Source organism: Passer domesticus, chromosome 5 (genome assembly GCF_036417665.1).
Source record: "Passer domesticus isolate bPasDom1 chromosome 5, bPasDom1.hap1, whole genome shotgun sequence".
Lineage (NCBI taxonomy): Eukaryota > Metazoa > Chordata > Aves > Passeriformes > Passeridae > Passer > Passer domesticus.
In genome coordinates this window covers 46,408,015-46,431,153 of record NC_087478.1, presented here as the reverse complement: position 1 = coordinate 46,431,153, position 23,139 = coordinate 46,408,015, and the positions used below count along the sequence as shown (strand labels likewise).

Sequence of the window (23,139 nt, the reverse complement as noted above, 5' to 3'; positions counted from 1 at the left end):
AGAAAAGAGGCAGGGAAAACCAGTGCTGAAGTGGGGGAAATAATTAAGAAAAAATATAAGAATCACAAGAAGAAAGGATTGAGGAACACCAAATATAAAGGAGCTGTGTTTGCATGGATCTCTGCATTCTACCATCTCTGACTGCTCAAGACTGCTGGGATATCTGATAGCTAGGATTAGTGAGTTCTCATTAACAATGGATAATGGATAACATTAATGGCTAATGGATAATAATGGGTATTGCTTTGTTTTGTATAGTTGTGTCCTGTGTATCCTGTAAGGCTTGTCTGTGAGATGATGGAGTGTCTGTCTCAACTGCTGTTTTACTGACTCTCCCCTGATTTACTGCTCTGGTAACCACAAGATGACAGACTGTGCTCGCTGTCTCTTTCCAAGTGCCTTGGTGAGCAGGGAGAGGTGGGAAGACATACAACAGAGCCTGCACCCAGACTTGCAACATCGAGTTGTTAATATCTTCAGTCTGAGAGTCAGGGGAGCACCTTAAGGGCAAGTTATTGATGTTTTTATGTGCAAGGCTGTAAATAATTTGCCTACCAGACTGATTTATGTTGCTCAATGTGGGGAAGCACTCATAATCTGCTACACGGTTTTTGTCTTCCTCTTGCCTGTGTTAGACCTCAACTACCAGAACAGGAAATGTTGATAATTGTCTTTGTTACTTATGACCAATGAAGGTGACACACTGACTGTGTGATGATTCTCTGTGATTTAATTGGATGAATCACATAATAATGTTAACCATTTGTGTGCTTGAATTCAGGTAACTGCTTTTCTTCTCAGTAAGCAGAAGAGTCTGCTGGTGCAGTCTGCTTTGTGCAAGGACTCCTTATGCTGCCTTTGGTGAGGATGAGTGGGAGACCCAAACACTGAGGGCTGTTTGTTAGGCTGCCCTCTATGACAGTGCTTTTATTCACTTTTATGTTCTTCATGAGTTTTATTCTTGTGATCTTGCTTCAGAAAAAGGAGAGCAGAAGCTGAGGTTGGAGATTACTGTGAGATACTTGGAATAGCTCCTTGCCCTCACAACATCTTTTTAGTTCTTCTTGACTGTGGGAATCTGGGAATACTTCACAGCTCTTGGGTTCAGCTGTAAGTTAAAGTGGAAGAAAACAGGAGGATGGCAAGATGGAAAAGAGAAGTGAGAGTTGAAAAAAAAGTAGAATGTAAAACTCCATAATTCTCAGTACAGCAGAACAGTCATGGTTCTAGCTGGAACAGCCAGTAGGAAGCAAATATTTTTGTGTGCAATTTAAGGTTTGGTATGAGGGTGCATTCCCTTCCCTAAAGCTAAAAAATAAAAGATTATACTAAAAAAGATGGGAGTTTGAAAATATTCTATGATGTTCCCCACAGTTGTTCTTGTGGGGAACGATGTGACATAAATTTTTTTATCTTGGTTTTGACATTATGAAAGTGAAAATACTTAGATGGAAGAAGTAGTGAGTTCTTCATGAGTGACCTGTGACCAGGACTGATTAACATCTAGTGATTGCAGAAGCAACTAAGAGGCAGTAGAAAGGTGGGAACAGGAAAAAACCCCTGCAAGATGTAGCATAACAACCTAGTGGACTGGATATTACGTTTAAAAAAAAAAAGCTTTATTTAACAATACAGAGATCTCTCATAGCCAGCACCTGTAGTATCTAACAAGTTTAACAAGTCAAGGGAAGTAAATTTGCTTGTGGGATAGCTTGTTGTTATTTATAGCACAAATTGCTGAGACTTCAGGTGTTGCCACTGTGTCCTCACCATCCTTTTTGGAAGCATCACAACAGGTGTGTTTTTCAGGCTCTATCCTCTCCTGCTAATGCAGTTGTGCTTGGCCTAGGTCACCTGAGATGAATTCTGCACTTCTGAAAATACTTGAGTTTAAACATTGCTTATTTGAATAATTGCAGAAATAATTGCCAGAGATTTGGGAAGCTGAAACCTTGTTCACCTGTGTGAAAAGTTGAAGGCCCCTGTGCTCCTGGGAATTTTGACCACCTACAACTGCACTTATATTGACTTCACAATGTCTTCCTTTTCCTGTATTACAAGTGAAAAAGGCATACTATGCAAGACTTGGATAACTTGAGGTATATTTTCTTGTGTCTATGTAAGTGGAACTAGCATGTTCTGAGGCAGGCACAAGCTTTTGGATGAGGTTGCTTAATGGTGTTGTGTATTTCTCTGCTACGAGCCAGCTGTGGAATAACAATGAAAGGAGAGATGTGCAACTCCCCATGTAAGTGCTGGTGAAATGACTAGGAAAATAAAAGATGTCCTCTTGAGAATTATGCTTATCATACTATATTTTAAGGACAGATATGAAAGGAACATAACTCTGACCTCCTGTTTCAGCAGACTGTAGAACTGCCCTCCATACGTTTTTAAATCAAGCTCAATAATTCCCCTTAAAATTTCAAAGTAATTCTCATTCTTGAGTTAAAGATTTCAGTGAGTGTGTCTAGAAACATTGTTTCTATGAATATTTTATCTGTTAGATTTTATTTTGCACTGTTTCATGTTAATTTAAGCTATATTCAGTTCCCAGCTTTCAGCATATCTGTAACTGCTTTTCTGTGAGACTAAAGGACACTTACCTAAGAAAAAAATCTCACCACATAAACACATCTCAGTTGCTGTGAAACAGATTCTTACCTTGCAGAGCTGCAAAATGTTTTCTTATAAAGCAAGAAATTATTTTAGTAAAAAATAGTGAAGAAAGAAAAAGTTAAGTATAATTTAAGTTGAAGAAATTACATGGTAGCTAGTATGTAGTGGGCTTTAAAAAAAATACCATAACCAGATATTGTATTTTAATGCCTATATAACTAAGAAATATTTTAAGTTTGAATAGCAGTAATAATATCATTTTAAAGAACAGGGTTACATGTACATGTGAGCAAAGGTCTGGCATTTTCTGATATTTAAATAGTGAAGGCATTGACGTAGGATTACATCATTGTTTTAAAGTGTTATTAAAATATCAGTGGGACACTAACCCCAGGGAGCATTTTGTTTACATTTTTAGTAAAAAAATAAAATGAAAAGTCATTATCTTTCCAGGAATAGAGAGAAGACTTTTTTTCTTTTTAATTAAGATTGTATTTTGCTAAGTTTTTGAAAGACTGCTTAGTTTTATGTGCCACATTAGCTTTCTTTCATTTCTGTTTGGGTAACACCAGTGTTATAAAACCTACAAAGAACCTTTGTAAAGTGGACAATTGTTTAATTTTTTTTTTTTACTCAGCAGTTATGCTGTGTACAAAATGTACTTTTATGTTGTAGAAGGAGGAAATCTGTGTTTTCGCCAGTGTTATGGTAAAGGGCACCTCCCCAGTTTGTGTGTGAGAGAATATTTTTGTAAAAAATATTGCTTTTTTATTTCTATGTGAATAAATACAGCTAGTTTTAGAGCAACTGATGGTTTATCGAGCTATTTTATAAAAAAAAACAGGAGAGAGACCTATTCTCACTTAAAAAAAAATTGACCGATGTTCACAAATGTTTGGGCTTTTCTGCAAAATAGTTCAGGCAATTAAAATTGTCTCTCAAAAAGAAAACACCATGTGGTATTTTGGCAGTGTGGTCACTCCAAAAGTCTTCTCACCATTTAAAAGGTTTGTGGTGTGCACTCTTGGGATATTTCTTTATAATTACAGCTAGAAGTACCCTCAGGTGTTGAGAATACCATTAGGAAGTGTGTGGAGTGCCTTGGAATTAGGATGATGTCATGGCAATTGGAAATGAACCCATCGCTGGCTGCTTTGTTGTTAAGAGTGTTTGTGTTTTATATGGAGCAATACAGTCACACATTACGAGCAGCTAGGATTTCAGGTTCTCAAGAAACAATGCAGGAACCCAGAAATCTCTTTGCCAGAGATAACCACATGTGATATTTAAAAAAAAAAAAAAAACAAAAAAAAAAAAAACAAAAAAAAAAAAAACCACCAAACCAAAAAACCCCAGTTAGTTTATGATTCCAAACACTGCAATTTGTTAAGTGCAGCGTTATTTTACAAAATTTATATGAGGGTGGACTATCCTATGTAGAATAATTTTCCTGTATTTGCAATACTTCCACTCCCATTCTCAGCTATTTAGTGAGTTTTCATTTAGTGTGTCCTAATCTACATTGTAAACGTCTTTTGCAAGGGTTGCCTTTTAATATATGCTCTTGCAGCAAGTCTACAGTTCGATGGAGTTCTGATTGGACCTGCCTTGAGGAATTATTATCTTTATGGTACATGTAACAGGAACGTGACTGGCAGTTCTAGTCTTGGAAAGCTGCCCTGTGTTCTGGTAAGGAGAGTAGTAACTCTCTCTTTTCCAATACTTCCCTTTTTTTACCAGTCTGCCACACACAAACAAGATCTGCGAATCCACAGCAATTCAGGGAACGCTTCAGGAGAGCATTTTTTTGGCTGGGGTTTTAGCAGCAATGCAACAATGGCTTGAGGTTGGCTCGGCAGCGGGAAGGGAGAGGCTGAGCCGTGCGATGCTTTACCAATGCTGCCATCTCTTGCTCTGCTTTGGTATCGCCACCCTGAAAATGCATGGACAAACTCTCAGATCCTTAAAGGCGAACCCAAAACCCCTCCCTCCAAACCCCGGAGTTAACAAATGACATCAACATAATTTTTCTCCTAAAACCTCTCAATTTTTATATAAATAAACTCCTTAAACACACAGCTTCATTTACCTCAAACAAGGCTGCTTTCAGTCTTATTATTTTTAAAAACTTCATTGAATGGGTTCTACTAACTTTGAGGTTGTTTTGAGTTGCTGTCGTTCAAATTAGAAACAAACATGGAGAAACGGAGAAATCAAAATCGACAGAAAAATCAAAACAACAGGTCTATCCAGTAGTACTGTGTGCTTCCTGAACTCCTAAGAGGTTTCTTTTATTACTGGAAGGCATGATGGGAGTAGATTGTGAGTAGAGATGACAAAGTCTTTTTCCGTGCTCACACAAGTTGAAACCCCACTTTCTTTTTCTAAGCAATGGCTGCTCTGATGTTTTCTTGAAATAAGGTCTTAGCTTGGTTTCCAGTGGGCCATCCAAAATGTTGATTCCAAATGATAGTTCTGTGTGAATATTTTAATAATTTTGTTTCTTTTTTTCTTCTTTTTTTTTTCACTTTCTTTGTCCAGAAAGATACCAGTTTCCATGCCTGAATAAATTAATGGGAAAGTGTCGATTACAATAGTCTTGTATTTTTCCACAGCTTAACAAAAAGGCCAGTCTGGTTTAGGTGTTTGGTTGGTTTTTTTTTTCCCTCTCCAGTTGATCAGTATTTTAAAATATGCAAGTTTAAGATTTTAGGTTAAAATGACAGTTGTCTTTAAGCTAGTGTATATGAAACCCACTGAAATCTGAAGGTATAACTTTGAAATTATTGAGATAGAATAATTCTGTAGAAACCTTCTGAAATTATTTCTGTGTTTTAAGAAATAGCTGAGTTATGTTTTGATATGTCATAAAAATTAATACGGTTAGATATTAACTTGAATGGAAGATAGCATTTCTCAACAGATCCAAGCTCTGCTGCCAGATGAAAATGAACTTGTTTCTAAATATACTCCCTCCTGGACAGCTGGTATGATTATAGTCCCTGTCTTGGCAAATGCACTTGGTAGGTAAAGATAATTATGCCTGTCTAGCTGTTTCCACAAATGGTTGTTTAAATCCTTTTAAAATAAGTGGTAAGCAAATGCAAGTTTAATTTATATATTTTCTGGTTTTCCTCTAATTTTTACAATATAAGGTGGTACATTTCCAATGAGAACACTTTAGGGTTTGTGGTTTTTTTTTGAAAACTGGTCTGATATTTGCAGTACTGCTGAGAAGTTGTGTGTTACAGAATACTGGTCTGAAATGGAACTGATGGTTCAAAAATACTTGGATTTGTAATACAATTTCATATCAAGCTTCTTAGAAAACCTCGCTGTAACGTTATTCTGTAACTTTGCTACTGGGGCATTTCAGTGGTGGGGGAAGACAACTGGATTGGTTTATTTTCAAATTGGTTTTTTTTTGTTAGTGTTTTTCTTTGACTCCTTCTGCTTGTGGTGCTCTTGGCTAGGTAATTTATGGCTTAATACGAAGCTCTAGACAACTGTCCTGGTTGCCAGAGGCCTGACAGTCAGATCTGAGACATGTTTTAAAGACGCGTTTGGTTTGAAATTGCTTTTGTGTTCTTCCCCAAATGAAACCCTGCTGCTACACACATTATTTTTGCATTGAGAGAAGCTGCAGTGGAGCAGGGATGGTGTGTGTTTATAAGGACACTTGAAAAACAAAGCTTTTTGGAAGTTGAAACTTGCTGGGGAGGTGAGAAGTGGGCCAATTCGGTTTGGAGAAGAGGCGGAGTTTTCACAGACTGGGGTGGGTGTTAGGGTAATACTGCTGAGGGCATGGCTAACATTTGCATTTGTGCAGGCTGAAGCAGTGACCCTTCCCTGTTTCCCTGATTCTCTGCATGCACATGCTGCAGCCCTGGGCATGCTGCTCTCCTGGGGTCTGCTGCAGAGGAGCATCCCGTGATCCTACAGGGGTGCCTGGCTCTGTGCTGTTGTGTGTGGTAGAGCTCCTTCCTCAGCAGGTCCCAGTGGCCATGTGGCTTCTGCATCACCATGCTCTGGGAACAGGGTGGCACTGATTGAGGGCTCTTCAGAAATGAAACACGTTTTCTTTGACTGGTTTGTTTGAAAGAGAGCGAGGAGAGTAAACAAAGGGTTTGGCTACATGTGAGATACAGCAAGTAGAGTCAAGGCTCTGGTGGTTTTGTGAAACCTTGTGATGTAATAAAATTGTAAGTTTTCTAGGGAGCTCTAGAGGGAATCCTGGTAGCTTTTTGTTCCTTTTCTGATTGCTGCTGCTTTCAAACAGCAGCTCCTAGGTGTTCTCTCTCATTTTCTTTTAGTTTAGTATGGTACTTATGGAAGCTCCCATCCAGCTGTGTTCTGGATCTGCCAGCTCATCTTCTTTGCTGACCGCCAAACCTTGTCCCTTCATCTTTATTCTGTCTCCCCAGCCATTTTAGCAGTCACATGTATCATACAAATCCCATTTTTTCCTTTTTAAACATCGCATTATCCTTCTGGGTTTTTTTGGGTGCCTCATCCTTTCTCCACTTAGGAGAATATCTGGCTCCATCTGAAGAGCACAGTGTGACTTCCTCTCCAGTGTACAGAGCTTGCCTTTTGTTGATTTTTGATCTAGACCCTCACCCCAGAAATTAGGATAAATTCTTCCATCACTTTCGAAGCCCTCCAGAAGCTGAGCTTCAGAGTTTTTCTGAGGTTATGGCTGTTATGTCTTCAAGCTGAATTATCTGCTCCCAGGCTGAATTGTCCAATCTTTTGTAAACATTACCGATGTAATCAAGATAACTTCTACAATAAAAGTTTTTTGGTGAAGAAAAGAACTTGGTGTTTCAAGCATTAAGTAACACAAAGGAAGGGGATAGCCCTAGTAGCAAATTGCTTGAGGGAAGATTGACCTTTAATACCAAGTGTGTTCAGAACAAGCTACAGGCAAGTTAGTGCTCAGCTTGTGCTGAGAGCTGGGCTAGGCCCTGCAGTAACAAACAAAGTGAGTAAAGCAAAGACCTCTTTCCTCAGGGAACTATGGTGTGTGTCTATGTGGTGTATAATGGGCCAGTACGAGCTTGTGATACCAGAAATATGTTGCAGAATCATACCTGTAATAAGTTTGTCCCTGAACATGTATGCATTTAGTATGGCAGAATGTTTGCTTATTAGAAACAGTGCTGTCAACCTAGACATAAAGAAATCACGTGCCAAGCCTTCTTTCCAAAATGTGATTGCCTTTAAAATTACAAGATTAAACCACTACCAATAACAAATGAAAGCAATACTTTTTTGATTCTCTTTATTTGCTGTGTAGCGTTGGGATATTCGTTGTCTGCTTGCAAGTATGCGAAGTTGCATTAAATCTCAGATTCTAGGGTAGTTAGTTGATTACAGCCTGGGCAATGCTTGTTAATACTCAACAAATACCACTAGAGTTTTGTCGAGTGTGGCTACTCTGGATTGTGTAACTGGGGAGAGTCACACCTGTGTGCTGTGAGGAACCTGAATTTGAATGCCAGGGTGAGACACGTACCTGTTACATACGGAGTAGAAGTGGATTTAGAGAATGTGCAAGATGTCTGAGGATGTGGACAGGCTTTTTTGTGTCTAGGTAAGGTAGTTTAAGAAGCTCTCATCCCCATCTGCTCAGTTTCCATCGGCGCTAGAGATTTCAGTCTCCCCAGCTGGGCTAGTGCATTTGGAAGGATACTACAGTACATTGTGAGATCGTTATCCCCAGCACCTTAAGCTCAGATAATGGGCTTTGAAGAACAATAGGTGAGGAGTGCTTGCACCTTTTGTCCTCCTGGCAGTGGGAGTGAGAATCCTACTGATAGGTGTGAGGAGATTTGGGGTGACATGCATCTAAGGAATGCTAATGTCTTAAATCACTTCCAGTTTTTTGTAGAATAAACATGTGTCTAACCCAAGGCAAGGCTGGAAAGGTGCTAGTAACGTGCCTTGATATTACAGACACTGAAACTTCCTGCCTCAGAGGAGCTTTATGCTTTCCCAAGAGAGATTGCAGTAATGTGTTGTGAGGGAAGGTGTGTGACAAGCAGAAGATCAGGTGTCCTCTCACTGAAATTTGTTTGCCCTCTAGACTGAGGCTGAGCCACTGAAACTGTTTTGGGTTTTATTTCAACATTAGGAAGTGCTGTGTCAACTGCATAGTGATATGCCATCTTTTGCTCCATCACTACTCTGCATCTATCCGTGATTAAATCCACGTGGAGCTGTCTCATCCTTGTCCAGCTGCTGCTACTGCTTTGATTTTGATGCCCTGTGTTTGGAATCAGATCGTAATCCACATCAAGAAGCAAAGAAATGCCAGGAGCTGGAGTGCAGTTGATTTATTAAGATAGGCTGACTGGGTGTTTGCTCCATTTCTGACATTTATGCAAGGCTTGCTCTTGCCCTGGGGATACTACTGCCTAGCAAAAGTGCAATATAATGCAGATCTAAGGATCATCCATTTTATATTCATTATAATTTTAACTAATACTTGCCTGACCTCATGTATGGGGAATGATCACAACTGTTCCTGAGCATGTGCTCTCCTCCATTCTGTCTGTCCTGTCCCTGCCCTTCTGTCAGTGAACCAGCAAAATGGCTTTTGTGTTGGTCTCTTTGCCAGTCTCCAGGAGTTCTCAAACTAGGTCCCTTGGCTGAGATGAAAAGAAGGAAAAAGCGCTTTTCTCTGGCCCTGTGTGGTAAAACTTGGAAAATTGTCTCTTTACAGGAGAGATATGGAGGAGTGAAGTCTAAAATTTTTTGAAAACAGTTGGGTAGAAAATAAATCACCATGGTAAGAAAAACATTGCTTTCAACATGATAAAGAAACTGAAGTTCTCTGTTCATATCCATTACTAAGGGACAGAAAACCATGTGCTGCATGAGGTTTGCATAAGTTTGTCATGTGAGATGAAGACTGTTAGAATCTTCAATCCGTGCAAGGAAAGAGAAAAAATGTTCCTGGGTATGTGTTTTTGCCATTTCTACCCAACTTTTCCTTGTCTTCACTGTTGGGAATGTGTGTCCCAGAAAAATTAATAGTCTGAAATTAACATTTTTCCCTTGTACCTGCTATTAGCAGTCAGATAAGGATTTTGTTTCTAAATAATGTTACTGTTCAGCATTCAGGCTTGTTCTCAGGAGGAACTGGTAGTAATTTTGTCATACCCCAGATGCGACTGTGAGCATTCCCTAACGTGCAGCAATGCAAAATTGCCTCTATGTGATGGGAAGGAGGGCTGATTTTTCGGGGTGGCGGATGAGGAGTGTTCTTCTGTTCCATCCCACCGGCACCACTCTGATGAGCCCATCAGAGCACTGAAGATGTGTACAATGAATGCTAAGCACATCGTGCAAATAAGCACAATAATAATAATAATGTTGAAGATAGGAAATGAATAATTTCTCTAAATGAAGCTTGGGCAGGAATTCAGATAGAAAGTATGTAATTAAACCAAGCTGGAACTTGATCAAAATACTGAAATGGTATTAGGAAAAAAAGAGAAAAGTTATTTAATGACTATTAGCAGGAAGAACCTTGAGTTTCTGCTTCATCCGGAAAGAAGACAACTGCTGCCAGCTCCAGAAAAAATTGAGTTCCCTAGAGAATGTCCCTCCTTCTCCCAAGTGATTTTCCCATGGAGAATTTTTGTCTTGGGCTGACAGGATAATATTCACCAGTTCTGGAGGTGGGGCAGATATTTGTGCAGGAGAGAGAGTTTGAGGCTTGGCCCTGGAAGGACAGTGAGGTAGCTGGTGGCTGAGCTGAGCATGGCCGGTGCTGGTCCTGTCTGAGGCAGCAGACAGTGGCAGATTGTCACGGGTTGATGATGGCTGGATTCTGGGCACCCACGGAAGCAGCTCACCCCCTCCCTTCTGCACCTGGACAGAGGAGAGAAAGTATAAAAAGGGTTCATGGGTTGAGATAAGGACTCATCAAGTATCATCACAGGTAAAACAGGCTCAACTTAGAGATATGAAGTGAATTTATTAATGAAATCAGAGCAGGGTAGTGAGAAGTAAAAAAAGCCCTTAAAACCACCTTTCCCCCACCCTCCCTCCTTCCCAGCTCTACCTCCCATTCCAGTGGTGCAGGGAGACAGGGAATGGGGGTTATGGTCAGTTGATCACCTGTGGCTTCTCCTGCTGCTCATGGAGAGGAGTCCTTCCCCTGCTGCACTGTGGGGTCCCTGCCATGGAAGACAGCTCTCCATGAACTTCTCCAATATGAGTCCATTTCATGATGAACAGCTCCCTGCGAACTGCTGCAAGATGAGTCCATCCCAAAAGCAACAGTCCTCCTCAAACCGCTGCAGCATGGGTCACTCTTCCATAGGGTGCAGTCCTTCACAGAAAGGCTGCTCCAGCCTGAGAGGAGGGCCCCTCTCTCCATGAGTGTCCCATGGGCTTACAGCCACCTCTCAGCCATCCACCTTCTTTAGCACAGGGTTTCTCCACAGGTTGCAGGTGGATCTCCATGGGCTGCAGGGGCACAACTGCTTCACCAGGTCTTCACCACGGCCAGCAGAGAAATCCCAGCTCTGGTGCTGGGAGCACCTCTCCCCCTCCTTCACTGGCCTTGGTGTCTGCAGAGTTCTTCTCACATGTTCTCACTCCAGTTAAAATTATGCAACCACTTTTTGTTCACCTTTGTTCTTAAATGTTACCACAGAGGCTTTACCATCATAATTGGCCCAGCCTTGACCAGCATGCCCATCTTTAGGGCTGTCAGGGACTGGCTCTGTTGGACACAGAAGGAGCTTCTAGCAGCTTCTCACGGAATGCACCCTGTAGCCCGCTGCTACCAAAACCAGGTCAGGTCATGCAAAACCAATAGACAGGTATAAATAGCTGGTCCTGCTGAAGTGGATGAAATGACTGGTTACTGCGCCCATTTGAACTCTGACCAGACCAATCTTTTATTAACTTGGACTCTCCAGTACAGTCCTCTGGCAATCTGTGGAAACAGGGTGAGCAGCAAGGATCTTCACCCTATCACAAACTACAAAGGCCCATTTGCTACTGTGTGATAAAAACAGAGCTGCTGCTTGCTTTACTGGTTAGTGATTGCTCCCTCTTCTGCTTCCATGGCTAGAGGACATAATAAATTACCAAGAGAGCCCTCCCCTTAGCTGGGCAAGGGCTGAACTTCACTTGTGTATTTGAGCTAAGTGCACAATTAACCTGGCACAATTCACTGAGGCATAGTTCACTGTAAATCCTTACACAGTAAATGAATTATAATCAATACATTTTGGTGATGACTGAAAGGCAATTTGAAGACTAAACAAAGCAGGATGTTGAAGTTTCAGAGAGTAGGTATTTTGAAAGGATTTGAGGCAAAAGGAGAATACTTGCAATGCTTGTGATGTGGCTATATATGCTAATAGGATGGTCAAGCAATACATACCTGCATAGGCTCATGGGGAGAAGGAAGGATTGAGCCTTCATTCCTGCAGTGGAGACAAAGGATGTGGAATGGCATTGCCAGACATGTCATGGACCCATGCTCAGTAGTTCTCCAGCCCATTTTTTTCCCAATTTTCGTAAAAAGGATACATTGCTTAAGGCAGGGGTTTATTCCACAATTGTCTCACTGCTCATTTGACTCTACTAAAGCCAGAGTGTCACTTAGCTGTGCTCTGGCTGTGAAGGATGGTTTTACAGCCCCAGGCATGTTGGTGTCTGTGTGAGACACTAGGGGCAAGGAAGAGTTTGCAGAGAAAGGCATCATTGAATGCCACAAAGCTTTAGCAGTGTTAAGGTCAGTAATCTTACAGGAGCTTCTAGCAGCTGGCACTCTGCCCCTGGCTCCCAGGTGATGGTGGTCCAAGGCTCTGTGCCTCTCTGTGTCTGTGCTCAGACACAGAAAAATTAAAGCAGCAGGAGCAGAACTGCTCAGTCTGGGACAACTGATGAAATGGCACCTTAGAACATGCCAGTTATTTAGGAATATTAGAATGGGAAGAGAGGGAGTTTACTGTGATGGCTTTCATAAGCTGATGTATGATTTAGACCTGGTTTAACATGTGATCATTGGGCTGTAACCTTCTCCTAAGTTACTGGGAGGAAATCTACAATACGAGCTGTGCTTGGCTCCCTGCCGTGCTTGCGTGATGCAGGCTGCACTGGGGACTTGCTGTGCTTAAGGTGCTATGAATTGGATCCAAGCATGATTTAAGGCAATTTTCTTGTAATTCACAGTCAAGCAATGGAATAGATCTGTCTTCTGAGAATCAAAAGTATTAATAACTCCCTTAGACACAATTTGGAAGCAAATGAATATCTACATTTTTTGCTGAATTTGAGAGTGTTATTTTACTGTACTGAGATGAGCTCCATTAGCAGAACACATGGATTAAAACAAAGCAGCTTTATTTGCATTTTGGTTAACTGTTCTTGAGACAAGAGAGCTCATCTAGTTGTGAATATGTGGCAACGAAGATTATAAATGGTGCAATGGGGTTTAATCTTTAGGTTTTATATTTCTACAAAATGGCTCTCATACAGAAACAGTTCCTTACCTACAGCTGAAATTTGTCACCATGGTAACATTCTGTGTTTGGAGGGGTGGGATGCTCTAGGCAAATATGCAGCTACAACCTCAGAAATTGTTACCCAAACTGAGTTTAATTTCTCCTCTCTTTCTTTAACATCTGTGAGGTTCTTACACACTGGACACTGCTCACGTAACCAGATCAGAGAGAGGCTGTATTGAATTTAAACTCTTTTCTTTTTTTGAAAGGAGCAGTGTTTGGGGCAATTTCCTCCCTTATTTAACTGTCTCCATTGCTCTCTGACTGCAGCTCCAAACCGGTTTGGCTCTCCAGGTGTTGCTGGACCATGTTCTGCTCCAATACCTGCAGTGTCACCCACTGTTGCTGGGAAAAAGCAGAAATCCTGGATGGGGGCCCAGCACCTCAGCAGTGGAGAGCATACTGTTAATTTGCTTTTATTTATTCTGAGGAGTCAAAACCCCTTCACACAAACGTGATTAAGATTTCTGAAATTAAAATTATTAAAGCTGTGGAGAACCCTTGCTCACAATATTGTGTCAATGCAATAATATTTGAAGGACACGTCAACATCTTGATCATTTAACTTCTGACTTTTATTTCCCATTTATATGTCAAACTTCTTCACACTGCTTGCCCATGTTCTATTTTTGGGTTGTAGGAAAATGGAGGAGTTTGTGATTAAAGCTCTGGACAAAGGCTGTGCAAAAGCTCTGGACAAAGACTAAAGTTGCTATTAGTGAACTACTGACTTCCACTAACTCTTGACATAACCATGGCTGAGTCATTCCATGTCTTTGTGCCTTAGGTCCTTGTCTGTAGACAGCACCCTCTTTCATCTTCTCCTTGTGCTTGTTGTGTGGGCATACAGTATGGCAGGAGCTGGTGTCAGGGATGTTCCTAATCTGTGCAGTAGGGCCTTGATTTTATCTGAGGCTTCTTGATAGAGAACAAAAAAACAGTGAATAAAAATTATTCAAGGGAGTGCAATAACAAGCAAAGTGGTGACCTTACCTGTTTATTTGCTTTTTGAAAAGCTCCTGGCCTGCCACAGGAGCCACCAGTAGAAAAGACCCTGTCATCTGAGTGCGCCTTTCTTCTCCCTGTGACTGATGTTTACATCTTCTTATCTTTCCCCTATAGGGTGGAGCAATCAAAAACATTCCTTCATGTAAAGGCAGGATGTATTTGAAAGTGTTGTCTGGCCCAGGCTAGCTCTGACTTCTGTGCCTATCTTTGCCCCTTTGAGGCCACCTGCTAATCTGAAGTATGCCACCTTTAAGTAGGAAGATCAAGTTTAACAGCCTTGGAGCCACTGGCAGGCAGAAGGAAGAATCCTTCAGGGCAGTTTGAGCACTAGGTCCACTTCCTGGCATCTAGCACACGAGGCTGAGCTGACTATTAATATGCAGCCACACTGCCATCCCAGTAGGGACTGGGGGCAGAAAGCATAATTTTGGGGATTTTATAAGGCAAAAGAATATGGAACACCAAAAATATCTGTGTTCAGAGGTTACCATCCACCATCTCTCTTCCTTTGCACTGTCTTATTCTCTCTTTGTCAAGACCAACACAGCATGAAAGTGGAGAAAGGCACATGCTGAGGCTGCAGTAAGCCCATGGTGTCTCCTACCTTCTTTCCCCTCTTCTGCTGTGCACACTCCTCCTTTTGTCTTGTTTAAGTTGGAGTGGTGGATCATGAACAGATGGTTATTAGGAGAAGGACCTTGCCATTCAGATGCTTATAGACCCGTCTCCCAGATTACTGATGCCCCTTGCATCTGCAGAATTGGGTAGGTAAATTTGTAAGAACGTGTTTTTCATTGAGAGATTTTTGGAGACATCTTCCTATCAGGTGTATTGCACAAAATGGCTCCCTCCAAAGGAGAGAGGATCTCCCAGTCAACTTCCCCAAAATTTAGGGCAGGGAGGAAGGTGAAAAGCAATGATTTCCAAAATTATCTGAACATTTTTTTTTCAAGTAACTTAAATTTTTTGCAGGCTGAGATGGCTTGGGGGATGAATGGAGGTTGTGCTGGGTGCCTGTTGCATTCAAATAAATTGCTCCTTTCCCCAGAGCTCCATCTCCTCTGTGCAGCCAAATCATGTATGTTTGCAGGAGACAGTATGCTTGTGTTTCTCCCACGACCCTGCTGGCTCATTAGTGTTATTTCTGGAGGTCTTGTTTCCACAGTAACAAGCAATTACCATTGTTCCTTGGACTGCCAAAGTTACCACCAGCAACGCAGAGGAAGATGCGTTATTCTCTATATTGGGATAAAATGCCTTCATATGTCTTGCTATTCACTGAATGCCAATCCTGACGCAGGTCCTGTGCAAATAGCACACTCCACCCCCTGCCAATGCTGCTTTTGCTGGTATGAAGACATGCCAAATTCTGAAAAGATCCAAAATGATCTCCTCTGGTCTGTGGCTACACTGGTAACGACAGGGTCAGGATTTCAGCAGCAGGATGACTGTACCAATGGTAGCTCTGGTAGGAATATAAATAGAATAGCTTGGAGGCAGTTCTTTTTGCAATTGTGCTTAGCCCTGTTCTAAGTAATGCTGGCTAGTGACGTCAATGAAATATACTCTCTGTATTCACCCTATAGCTCCTACCAGTACTGTGGTGGAGCTCCCACAGAAGAGTCTGCTGGTCTTGTGTGGCAGGATGCTGTGTCTGTGTGCACAGTCCTTCATCATCCCCAAGGGGTAATGTGTGTGCATCAGCTCCAACCATTTCTTCCATCAGCGGCTTCTCCTTTCCTGTTTACCTTTACATTGCACACAGACTGATTCAGCTAAAATGGTCTTCTAACCACATAGAAAATACCCCGAATTTCATGCACATAATAAAAAGAGTAGACAGCTGGGAAGCTGAAGGAATATGGGCTTTTGTAGGTCAGAGCAGTGGGATACTGTAATGCTGGATCAGGTTTCATGGCTTGGTGAGTTTTTATGGCTTTCAGTGACTCCAGTTTCCAAGTGTGACTATGTATTCTAAAAAGCTCTGGGGCCCCGTTGTAGGCTCTGAGCTTCTCTTAACAGCGTTTTCTTGTGAATGGGTGTATGTATGGATCTACATATACACACCCACTTGCCCAAATGACTAATAGCAGGTGTTGGAGGGAGAACACAGCCTCTAGCTTACATAAACCAAAGCACAAGGATCCTTGCTCCAAGGAAGCTGAAGCAGAGAGATCAAGAGAAGCATTTTAAAACTGCCTTTGGTCTTGGAAACACCAGCACTAGAAATTTTTAAAAGCTGGACTTACCAGAGAAGGTAGAAGACACTTTAGTATCAGGTCACTCTATAAGTGTACGAGGGTGACAACATGCAAAGGGTGCTGCTTTGAGGGCTAAAAAGATTGTACTGCTTTAGATGCCCTTAAGGAAATCAACAGCAAACACACTGTCTTTTCATAGGATGAAGAAAGAGATAGGCAGAAACAATTGTTGATAAGGTCCTTCATTCTTTGTTCCGATTAAAGTCCCACCAAGTCTGCAAAGGTTGTCTGGGAAGTGAAAAAAAAAGGGTCACAGGGAATGAGTTACTCATGATGCAGAATAGCGAACACCTTGGTGCGAAATGAAGGTGGAGGAAGGAGTCAAATACAAGAGGAAGAAATGTGCCTGTCTATCACATATCAATTCTAAAGGCCATGCCTAATTTTTAAGTATCTCTTAATTAGTAGAATTGAAATGTTAGAAGGTCACTCAGTTTTCTTGTGGGCTTACCACAAAGGCAAGTTAGCACCAGAGAAAGGTTAAGAAAATATCCTTGGGCATATGAGAGTGGCCCTACCTAATTCAACAAGCTTGTCTTCTCCTCTTTTCTGTTGCATCCACCTAAAGCCTTGGATTTTAGCACTGTCTGTATGATGGGGAAATAAAGAAATAAATAGTAATAATAATAATAATAATAATAATAATAATAATAATAATAATAATAATAATAATCTTATTTTCCACATGTAAACCAGAAGCTGGTTAGTTCTAGGTGACAGCTTGGGCGGTCCATAATGAGCCGAGGCTTGGTTTTGTATTGTAAGGAAAACATTCCCACGTCAGAAATGAGCCAAGGCTTTGCTCTTGGCAAAGCGAGCTCGGGGCAGCCTGGCCCCAGCCTTGCGGCGGGCTGCTGTGCCGGGCTGGCCGGCAGACACTAGGTGGAAGCCTTGGGTTGCAGTTCCACTGCAGCTGCCGACGGCAGGAAGGAGAGGACTTGTGCTTTCAGAAAGGAGAGCTTTTTCTTTTCTTCTTGCCTTCACATGCTAGAAAGGGAAGTCCAGGCTCTTCTGATGCGCCATGGCGTGAGCAGAGGAATGGAGGAGAAGTGTCAGTCCCATCCCGGGTCCTCCCTGCAACAGGATCTTGTGAGCAGGGCTGTGGTGGGAGCCGTGAAATCCTCTGTGTTCTTGGGTGTGGTTGGGTGGCAAGATTGATGTAATTTATCCTGATTTATTTTTATCCTCATTTATATATTCTGATGGGGATAATTTTGAGATCCCCGTGAGTGCATAGAAAAGAATTAATATTGGGATGAAAGTGAGTACCGATGAGCTGCTTTATCTTGCAACAAATGCTGGTAGAATCAGCTACGATAAAGTGCATGCTGAATTTATGATGATTGCTTTTGACAAGGCCTCCAATCTGAAAACTATTCCAAATAGGGAGATTTAGATTTAGTACAAAGAATGAATCACAGGTTAAGTGAGAGCCAGAGGAAACTTGAAATGTTCGTTTGAGAGAAATGTCAAAGTTTATGATTTCAAGGCATCTTGTTCCTTTTAGTGATAAAAATACTGTTTTCAGTGTATTCCTAGAAACTAAAAATTATGAACATTTTAATTAGATACTTTTAGAAAAAGAACTGATGTTTTATTTTAAAAATGAGTGAAGTTTTGGTATCATTTCACATATCAGTTGAAATGCAGTTAGGTTATGCCAAGTCAAGTCTCGTATGAGGCCACGTTATGCAATCCTACCAGTAATATAACATACCATGAATATAATAATTAAATATTGTTATATAATTTAGTACAGGTGATATTTTATATTCAAAACAAGTGATTTTTCTATGAAGTAATGAGTTTTCTATCAAAGGCAATAGCAGCTTTATTAGTCTGAATGAAACAATTTAAATTTTTGCACTCTGAAATAGAAATGTTCTGGGTACTAGTTAGGGACCAATTGTTTTTAATATCCTGGAAACCTGATTCCAGACTAATGGCAGGATATTGAACACATCAGTGTCTCTCATTATTAACTGAAGAACATAAAAACAATATAAGCAGAAAAATGTGTTTAAAAATAAAAGGTTGCTTTCAAAAATAGTACTTTAATTTGAAAGAAAATCTGTCATTTTTTTCCTTAAGGCAACTTTTCAATATTGAAATTTTTGTTTCAGCCTCTTTTTACATAGGGATTTTTCATTTGTACTTAGAATTTTTTGGAAAATGTTGATTTTATCAAAGTGGTATATTCTTGTTGAAGACTGTTTCGATTAAAATTTTCGCACTAGTATGAGCTGTTATGACACACTCCTCCTTCACCCTCTGTGATAAAGCTGTGGTAAAAGGGTGAGTGAAATTATTGATTTATCTTTCCTTATTTTTTTTGTTTTAGTGCACTGACTTCGAGAGCTTCGTGGCTGTTCTGCAGACAGATGCACAATTGTGAAACATCAATATGGACTGCAAATCTCTACTGTCAGTCAGCTCCTCTTCCCCTCTGCATAACGTAATCCCTATCTCCACAATGCCTGCACAGATACACATTTGCAAAGATGTTTTTCTGGAGATAGCGTGCATAGCAAACACTCCCTTACTTGTTCTCATCTCTAGCAACATTATACAGAGTTTCAGTTCACAGTTCCCTGTGTTCCCCCTCCCACCGCTGAAATGCAGCCAACTCCGAGCTGCGGCTATTAAGCATCACACAAGCAACACCACAAAACAGATTGTGGAAAGCACAGGAATTCACAGAAAAGCAACAAATTGACAGAGGTCTGGGAAGTGATAATAAAGGATCATAGGGAATGAATTATTCATGATGCAGAATAGCCATCACCTTGGTGTTCAGGTAGTACCAGCATGCAAGGGCAAGTTTTTGAGGGTGGCAGAGTCACTAGGTGCAGTCAGGTTTCAGCAAGGGAGATGAGCAGGTCAGCTTCCTTAACCACTGAGTTTTGTCAGTCTTTCAGAGTCCCAAGGAAAGGGCTGAAGGCATCATTGCCTGAGGGTTTTAGAACTGGTCAGTTTCAAGACAGGTGAAGGCACTTTGAGGGCAGATGAATAAAACAAGATGGAGCAAGTACTGTATCTATTACCACTTTGTATGAGTCTGAAAAACAGCTGGGAGAAAGATGGAAAGGTCTGAAGGAATCACATGTACGAAGTTATAAAATAGTGTGAACTGGTGTGATAATAGCTGTGATATGGCCAGGAAAAGCTTCCAAAGACAGTGCTCTTCTTTGACAAGAAAGTCATCTTCATGATGACCTTAAGGTGAGAAAAGAGGAAAAAGGGGAAGATTTGCAATGAATCAGAGGAAAGAGAAATATGTGTGAAGGCATGTAGCCATTTATATGTGTGTGTAGCACAACAGGAATCTCATTCAGGTTGGAAAAAGCATTGCAAGTGTCTGCATCTCAGTTTGCTTACACTAGTGGCTTGAAGAGGGCACCTGAGCACAAAAGCTGCATGTGAATTCTTGCTGCTTTAGGTAAAGTGATGAGTGGGAAAGGTTGCCAGACACTGTCAGTGAGCATTCAATGGACAACTAAGAAGCAACTGCAAAAGTGTGTTCCCAACTCAAGTTGCATAGCAACACTAAATCGTCAGATTGCTGTTATGTCAGTCCTTTACATTATCCCCATTATTGCAGCCAGTTTTAGGAACCATGCAGTATGATGTTACTAGCCCACTTCACAGCTGGATGTGTGACCTTTGTCTCTTGCTGACTGATGCCATGTAATTTGCTGCAAAGGTGTCTCAAAGCAGTACACCAGAGAGAAAAATCTTTGATGATCCATTAACACAGACCGTAAGGAGCAAAGGATGTGCCTGTGCAGCGTGGGGCAGGAGAGAGAGATCAAGATCAGGGTGCATCAATATGCTTAAAGAAGTCTGGTGGCTGCCAAACTTGTCAGGATGTGTGTTATCCCATCACTTCTCTGAACTGAGTCTTCACTGATCCAGTTGAAAGCCTGTATTAAGGGGTGAGCCACAGTTGCTCATGTGTTTTGAATGCTGCCAGTGCATGCTTGTGCTTGGTGCTTGGATCTCTCCTGTGGACCATTGCTGCTGTGCAATTCTAACTTCCAGCCAGAAGTAAACTTGTTTACTGCTTTTCAGTGTAAGCACCCTGTGAGCTGTTTCCTAGTGGAAATGCTGAAGTACTAAAGTAGTCACAGCATCATCATCCTGTGATGTTTCAGACACTGCCAATCTCTGAAAAAATACCTGGAAGTCTGCTTCTCTTGCAGGATGTTTCTAGTAACCTGCATAACATCTTTCCTGGATGTCTTGTGTAGTACAGCATCCTCCTCCCTTTTTCATTCTATTGCTGCTTCTTTTGCTGGCACAAGATCCTGATGTGCCCTTGCCATCCCTCTGCAGCCAAGGCAACCAGGGTCGCTGGGTACCACAGTGTGGCTGGAGTTTCAAGGATGCAAATAAAATGAATGAACTCTTTTACTGCAAACATCAGAGTGACATGGATTTAGGACACCAGGTGGAATGAAAATTACCTTGCAGGCCTTTTGCACTGGATGATGAGGAGAGTGACCTGATAAGCAAGTAATTCTCAGTGATATATCTCCTTTCTGAAGAGTGCCTGGTTGTAAACTGTGCCAGCTTTTTCAAGATCACCATTGCAAATTATGAACCAGCAAACAGACCTCAGAAGGACAAGATAGACTGCCTGCTCCCTCTGTATAAAGTAATGGAATTATTCTGCTTCATTAAAACAACTGATGAGAAAACAAAGAGCCTCAAGATTCAGTTCCTCTGTTTCTGTGCCCAGAATGCAAAGCACACAAATGGCTCAACACCTGGACTAGGACCTACAAGTCACTCTTGCTTGATATCAAGGAGATTGAGCTTGGGCAAAGTCTAACACAGCAGATGACAAATATCCATGTATGCTAAAAGAGATCTGATAGCCATGAAGTTACCCTTAACAAAGGAACATCTCTATAATGCAAAATAGCTTAGCAGTTCTTACAAAAAAGGAACAAAAGCTGTTTGTCTGATTTTCACCTTTCTTCCCTTTAGTACTCCCCTGAACTGCTGGATGGGACACTCAGAAAAGCTGATTTCCATCTTCAGGAGAGAGTCTTCTCTCTCTGTATTTTTGATGTATCTTGCTTCCCTGTGAGGATGAGGGATTTGAGATCATTAGTGAGACAGCAGGTGTTGGAGTGGTCACTGGCACCCACCAGCTTTGTAGCTCAGTCATCCTGAGGACTACTCTAAGGAGGGATTTATCCAAGGGCTCTGCAGAGCAAATAAGATTTGTAGCTGCTCTACATGTGTTTGTGGACAGTCCTGGCAGTTCAGTGAAGGAGTCAGTATTGAGTTTTAGGCTGTGTCAGCCAGACTGAAGTGTTTTGTGTAACCTTGCTGCCATGGACTGTCTGGAAATACAGATATGAGAGACTATTACATGGAGCCAATTCATGTTTGATAATTAATATGGCTTTTCCTTTTTAACTTGGGTCTTCTAGTTTATGGTGTATGGGGTTAAGGGTCTCCATTGACGAGTGGAGGATTCTTTTGTCAGACTTTACGCTATGGTCGGACCTCTGTAAGATTTCTCTACATATATCTCTATCAGTTTCAGTCTGAGTTACCAAGTACAATCTTTGCAGTGCCTCAGTTTTATCTGACAATCTGAGTTTCCTGTGACCTTCGAGGATAACATTTGCAGGTTAAAATGCGCTGAATAAGGACAAATGAGAAATGCAAAAGAAGTGAAAATATTCAGATTGTAAAGAAAATCATCTTCTGTCAGCATTGTTTGCATGTGTGCTCATTTCTTATAAACATTCAAAGGCTTGAGTTTCCTGTTGCTGTTATATGTGGAAAACAAATGTCAAGACTGCACATGAGTACTTTCCATAAATTAATATTAAATGTGCAGACACATTTCATCTCAAAGTGCTTGTACACCCCTCTTGTCAGAAAGCAGAATAAATCATGATCAGAATCACCACCTAGGGCTGGTTATTTCCATCTGTAGTTATGAAAATGCTCTACAAGTAAGGTCAGGATCATAGCCTCCAATTTTGCAAATGGGACACTGTTCCTCAGTAAAGCCACTTGTCTGGCAGTCAGAGAGCTTCCACCTCTCTACCGAACCTGCAGAGGCAAGTGCAGATGCACATTTGCTTATTTTCACTTCTGCCCCTGACTACCCCTTTTAAAAGGAGTCACTCACCCTTTCATTTACTGCTCAGGATGTGAGGTTGTCCATCACCACCCAGCAGAGGCTGCTGTCCATCCTGTGAACTGAAGGCGTTGCAAGCATGTCTTGCTGCTTTCCTTCAGGTCACCTCTGCTTCTGCCTTCAGTGCCCCTCACTGCAAAGGTTCTCTTCTCCCGTGCATCTGTTTTGGGCTGGCCAGGGACCACCTTCAGCAAATGTCTTGGCCAGAAGGATCCTGATTGTGAGCTTCAGTCTTCTGTACCTTTCCTTCTCTCCTGGTCTTGTTCTCAGGGCTGTCTCATTTTCCAGTGCTGTCAGAAAAAGATTTGTAGTTCTGAGTCCTTTCTGCTTTTTTGTGTGTTTTCATCCACAGTCCCCCAGACTGTGCAGAGGTGCAGGAGAGTTATAGGGTGAATGTGATGTTTCGTGCCAGGGAAGATTTTGATAATGCATTTTACAAGGTTCCTTGGGAGGATGGGCTTGGTAGTGGGTTCAAGAAATTAAATTCATTCAGAAGGGACTTGATCAAAATGTTTGAACTTACATGTATCAGAAGAGGTCTCGTTGGGAG

General features: G+C 41.4%; 1 long non-coding RNA gene across 2 annotated transcripts; it reads left to right on the top strand.

Annotated features, from left to right (window-relative positions):
- Window positions 1-379: 379 nt before the first annotated feature.
- LOC135300500 (uncharacterized) lies at window positions 380-19,451 on the top strand. Of its 2 annotated transcripts, none has more exons than XR_010362337.1 (3): window positions 380-1,796; window positions 1,920-2,099; window positions 18,765-19,451. It is a non-coding gene; the product is annotated as an uncharacterized LOC135300500 (long non-coding RNA). The 2 variants fall into 2 exon arrangements; XR_010362336.1 differs by having other exon boundaries at window positions 1,920-2,248.
- Window positions 19,452-23,139: the final 3,688 nt, after the last annotated feature.